The 5,773-nt window shown below is 56.0% G+C and overlaps 1 protein-coding gene across 2 annotated transcripts in view; it reads right to left on the reverse strand.

Annotated features, from left to right (window-relative positions):
- The window catches only part of LOC127751268 (general transcriptional corepressor trfA-like), an 8,473-nt gene extending 2,734 nt beyond the window's left edge, over window positions 1-5,739 (reverse strand). Inside the window, exon 1 of one of the 2 annotated variants that reach the window (XM_052274528.1) lies at window positions 5,111-5,739. The gene's annotated coding sequence lies outside the window, so the exon portion shown is untranslated. Of the gene's footprint in view, window positions 1-753; window positions 1,224-5,110 lie in introns of those variants that run through there. The other variant, XM_052274527.1, reaches the window with a different exon arrangement.
- Between the last annotated feature and the right edge of the window lie 34 nt (window positions 5,740-5,773).

Below are 5,773 nucleotides of genomic sequence, written 5' to 3' on the forward strand. Positions count from 1 at the left end.
CCCCGACCCAGACCGCCACGCATACCACCCCCTCCCCCTCCCCCAGGTAGGCAAAGGGCGACTGCCGCCCACGTGCAGGAACCACGTAACGACCCACGTGACCGCGAGCCTCTCCCGCGCCGGAGAGAGTCTCTCCCCAGGGTCTCCCCAGGGTCTCTCCTCCCTGAATGGGCTGATTGAAAGACTCCATCTTGATGCTCTCTGAGGGGGACGCGCGCGACCAAGATGCGAGGCCAAACATAACGACCGGCGAACAGCCAATCAAGTATGGTGGTGGAGGGGTCCCCGTCCAGGGGCAGCGCGTAAATCGTTGCACCAATGGGGGGAGATACGCGGGACACGGGGGTACATTTTCCACGGCGGTGTACATTCCGATACACTACTTGCCCTACGGAGAGGAGGAGTCGGGGGTAAAAATATTATAAGGGCGTTTCATTTGATTTAGGATCACCATTTGGAGGTTATAGGGACCCTATGATATGCTCACCGCCGGGGTGGTTAAGGTAAGTTGGCGCCGAGTTTTGAACACCTGCTTCGACTTTTGCACATGGCTTTTTAAGTTTTTCTGGGCGGCAGCGGTCGCTGAGTCTAGGCGCGCCGCCGGGCGGCAACCCTAACCTCCACGGCGGGGCGGGACGATCCGCTACTACTACTTGTTGCTGCACAGGCCGCGCGGGCGCGGGGCCGGGGGCCCGCAGCACCGCAGCCGAGGCAGCGGGCGTGCACTGCACCATTGTGCCCGGCGGAACTCACAATAACAAGAAAAACACTCGGGGAGATCTTCTCGAATCACAGACACTATCACACACACGCACACACACAGTCCGTCCGGCCGGCTGTCTCTCACTGGCGGACACCTATAGACGCAGCGACACTAAGCAGCCGGACACGCACTACTCGGGGTGCTCGCGGACGGGGCACGGTACACACACGGGGAGTCCCGGTAAGGCGCGGGCGGAGTACACGGAGAGCGCGCGCGCGGGTCGGACCGAAAGGCGACGCGTCGTGAACCCGGACCAAGGCGATAGTACGTCACGCTCCTCCTCGGCCGCGGGGCTCGCGCGCCCCGGCTCGGCTCGGCCTCTGCCCGGCTCGGCCCCGCTCGGCTCGGCTCGGCTCGGCTCGGACCCGGGGGCCGTCGGCGTCCTGGCGAGCGGCCCGCGCCAGTCGGGGAGAGGGGCAGAGAGCGGGTGAGGGAGGAGGGAGAGAGAGAGAGAGAGAGAGGGCTTTCCGCCCGCGGCCGTACAGTCGTAAACACGACGAGAGAGAGAGAGAGAGAGAGAGAGAGAGAGAGAGAGAGAGAGAGAGAGCCCGCGGCCGTACAGTCGTAAACACGACGAGAGAGAGAGAGAGAGAGAGAGGGGGGGGGGGAGGGGGCGTTCGGAACCCCGAGCGTCGGCAGCCGCGGCCGCGACCACGTGAGCAGCCTAGGGGGGAGAGGAGGAGGTCCAAGCTCATGAGCGCTCGAGGGGGCACACACGCATGCACAGGATGCGGGCGCGGAGGGGAGAGGGAGCGGCGGGAGGATGTGGAGTACGCACCACGCCATTCTGCAGCGGCCGCCGTCGTCGCGGGGCTTTAGCAGCTTGCCGACTGCTGCATCCCGCGCGCGCCCACCTCCTCCCGCCTCCCTTACAATTTCCCGCGCACCCCAACGGGTTTCCTCATTTTCTCTGTTTTCTCTTCGCCCCCGCGTGGTTCTCCATATGACTCCCCCCCCCCCTTCTCCCTCTCCCCAGGTCCTACCCTACACCCAGCATGAGGCGCGCGACAGCCGGCGTCAGCACCTCGGCTCCCCTGGCGCCCTGGGGTCTTGTTGTCGTGCAAGGGCGTCGACAGGACGGGCACCTCCCGGTATTACCCGCCAGGGTGTTTACAACGAGGACGAGGAGGAGGAGGAGGATGAGATCCCGATGGGCCCCCGGGGGGTAACGAAAGGATCCGGGATCGTCGGCAGGACCGCATCCTTTAGGGAGGGGGATCCCTTTCACGCAACATCCCTTTGTGAGAGGCGATACGCACGAGCACAAAGTGCAGGCGCGCGTCTGGATCAAGGGAGCCGGACGGACGCAACGGGCTAGCGTGAATGTAAACTGCAGAGAGAGCGGTGGGAGGGGGGGGGGGAGGGGACGCACTACATGTACAGGCAAAACATAACTATACCGAGATCGAATCGAAACGGGAGGTGCCCGCCGCGCCCCATCTGCGCGCGACCAGGACGGCGTCGAAGGAGTCGAGCCGTGGCCTCGGGTGAGGACATAAAAGTGGGAAAATGGGGGGGGGGCTGACAGACACATGTGCTGCCGCCACGCGGTTTGGGCAAATTGAGCCGGTCTGGCGTTTAGTATGCGGAGTGGCGCCAGGAGAGAGAGTGAGAAGACGAGAGAGAGAGTGAGAGAGAGAGGCGGGGGGCATTATCCAGTTATAGACGCCCGCCACTTTGCCGGGCGCCGCCTGTTCCGGGGCTCCACCGCTCGTCATTTGCACTCCGCCAAAAGTTATCTTTCACAAAGGGGCCGCCTCGTGCATTTGAGATCTGTTTGGGGAATCAAGCGCCCGAGTGTAAAAATCTGCTCAAAAGTCCCTCGCCGACAAACAACAATATTATCAACTCGTCGGACGCGCGCGACGTGGCTCGCGAGGACGCCCCCTCATCTCGCGATATTAAGTAATGCATTGCAGGGCAAAATCAGCGTTGCCAACTCTCCGCGCTCCACTGCAGCATAGCGAGTGAGTCACACTGCTCGTGAGTGCAACGGGCGGCCAGACCATAGAGCGCGGGCTCATAGCAGCAGCAGCAGCAGCAGCAGCAGCAGCAGCAGCAGCAGCAGCAGCAGCAGCAGCAGCAGCAGCAGCAGCAGCAGCACTTCCTTTCGAGGAGGGTCCGTCCGCGAGTGATTATTAATAATTGTCCGAGCGCTTACGCGCGCCCCCGCCGCGGACGACTCCATCCATCGGCCCGTCTCTCGTCTGCATGCCTGCCAGCTGGCCCCTCACACGTCGCTCTCACGCCCTCTCCTCGCAGCGAGTTGAGCGACGCGCCGCTTCGCCGTCGCGAAAATAGAAATGATAATCCAACAACCGCGGTCTTTAGGACTGAGTGAGTGAGTACACACAGTCTTAACCTTTTTACTTGAAAATGTTCTAGTAACTACTTAAGTTTTGTGCCGCTATATAAATCAGAAATTCTTTAGTATTACTCAACTTTTTCCTGATATTACTAAATGTTTTTCCAGCACCGTAGTTATAATACTAGAAAAACGTTTAGAAAAGTAATGCTTAGAAGACGTTTTGTAATTACTAGATGCGACTAGTTGATTTCTCATAATATACTGTAGCACAAAACTTTAGTAGTTACTAAAGCAAATTTTCAAGTAAAAAGTTTAGAGTGCAAAAAAACAAAACAAAAAAACAGTAGAACCAGGGTTGCTATTTGAAAAGAAATTCGCCGGCGCAATTCCAAAATGACACTGATTAAAAGGCAAAATCACAAAACTTTTCGGGAATTTATTTTAAATGAGAGAAACTGCTCCACTGGTCCCTGGCAAAGTGCAGTTGAGAAGTTGACGTTGCAGTTCTGATCCCTCCCGGGCCTACCGCGAAGCCCGAGGCCAGCACGAACACCGGTGATACGGGAACGGCGCGGCCGCGACCTAAAGTTATATCAGCAAAATGTTAATCGTGATTCTGTTCTGCAAAACAAAGCCGGGAGGCAGGGACCAGAGAGATGGAACTAATAAGGCGAATAAACAATTAATGGAAAGAAAAACATTATTTTCGGGGTACTTTTGGCCAGTGAACTGACCGACTCTGGCCAAACTGCAGCGCAGAGGCAAAGGGGCTGCCTTGAGTGGGTCAAGTTGAGGTTGACTTGTTTGCTTGTGGTACACGGAAAAAAATAATTAGTTGTCGTAATCAGAAGTTGATTACTACGACCAGAAATTCTAGTAGCTTGTGGGACGATCGACTTTCTGATTGTAAGAACCAAACTGCTTCGTAGTCACTACTTAGTTGCGAAAAGCGGAAAGTTGATTCTGAGGATCAGAAATACGGTCGCCGGGACCATCTTTTAGCTGGTCGTGAGAACTTTCACGATATTAATGCTTGAGCGTGATAACCCGGAGCGTATGGTCGCAGGGACCAGAAAGTTGGTTACAGTGATCAGGCTGTCGATAGAACAAATATAGGAACAATAACAAAAAATATATCTGTGATCTCCCTTTCCCGTAGCCTTTCATTCATCTACGGTCCATCTCCCTGCTTTGAGTTAACTAAGTACAGTGTCAGAAGACACCGTGCAAGGAGAAACTGGTTGGGCGCCGACCGGAGTCGAACCTCCGCTTACTATCCAGCCGCCAGGCACGGAGACCACTGCGCCACAGCGGCGACTAGGAGGGGGGAGGTGGAACGCGCCACTTCGGCAAATCTGGCTTCTGAGAGGCGGGTTGATCGTGATGATCGACTCATTTCGGTTTTAGCAACCAACTTCTCTGTGCAAGCTGACTTAGTTGTAGGAATCAGCCATGGTCTACCAAGCGAGTTGTACTAGGACGAGCTACTCAACTGTTAGTCAGAATCAACATGCCCGATACAAGCAACCAAGTTGATTCTGAGAGAGAGAGAGTCGTGAATCTACTGGCGCCACCGTGTGGTGTGCGGTTTAGCCCTTCCGAAAAACTCAACAAAGTCAAGGCGGCGGGGCGAGGCGAGGCGGAGTAAGAGGCCTAAACTCGCCCACCTCGAGCGCAAACAAAAGGCGCAGTGCGATAATGCCGAAGACAGACAGGGAACGATTAGCATCGCGTCGAACGGGGCTCCCGGCGGCAGAGGCTGGGCAGAGCTACTCAAAGCGGCAATAAAATATGGAACCTTTTTCTAAGACACATTGTTTTTCAGAAAATTATGAAGCTAGCCTCCACGTACAGAGTCTACTAAGTACTTAATAATTCTTAGTGTGGACAATTTACTGGTCAGGTATCAATTTAGAGCAAACAAAACTTTGTTTCTAAACTTTCCAAATCCGACCAAAATTTTTCTATTCTTTTAACTATTACTCTCGATTTTTTCAATTTAAAAATATTTTTTATGTGCTCTCGCAAATGTCTCCAACCTGCGGCTTGTCCTCTTCCATGACGCCGACGCTGGCGCCGCTCATCCGGATAAACGGGTGGCGCGAATTACGATCGTGGCGGGAATATTTAAAATCCTTTCGCGCGGCTCGCGGCGCCAAAGCGGCCATATAGGCCGGCCCACGCGTTGGCTGGAGCCGCGCTGCAGCCGCCGGAGTCGGTCCTGGAGCGCCTACTCCAGCACGCACACTGCGCCGAGCTCTCCAGCGGCACTGCTCAAAATTAGCGTATTTCAGTCACTGTTCGCGAGAGTTTCTATTCATCGCCATATTTCTCCAGCGCTCCAGTCACTTTTGCAGCTTCACGACGATTCTTCTTTCTGCTCCAGCAGTATCGCCGAAAAAAGTCACCACACACACACTTTCATCCAGTGAATTAAATCACTGTCCAGTCCGTCACTTTTCACTTCTTTTCTTCCAGTTTTCACAATTGTCACTTCACGTTCTCCAGCGGAGCCCTCCCATCCCCTTCCTCCCTCCAGACCACCCGCCGCTGCAGTTCGACTCGACGCGCGCGCGGGGCGACGGGATGCGCTTCACACGCCGAAGGTAAAGTAAACAGGCGCGCGTCCTCGACACGCGACGATCACACAGTGACACGAACGGCGGCGAAGCCTCAGTTCAGGGCTGCGGGGCGGGGCGGGG

Source organism: Frankliniella occidentalis, unplaced genomic scaffold, assembly GCF_000697945.3.
Source record: "Frankliniella occidentalis isolate FOCC.00 unplaced genomic scaffold, Focc_3.1 Scaffold403, whole genome shotgun sequence".
Taxonomy (NCBI): Eukaryota; Metazoa; Arthropoda; class Insecta; order Thysanoptera; family Thripidae; genus Frankliniella; species Frankliniella occidentalis.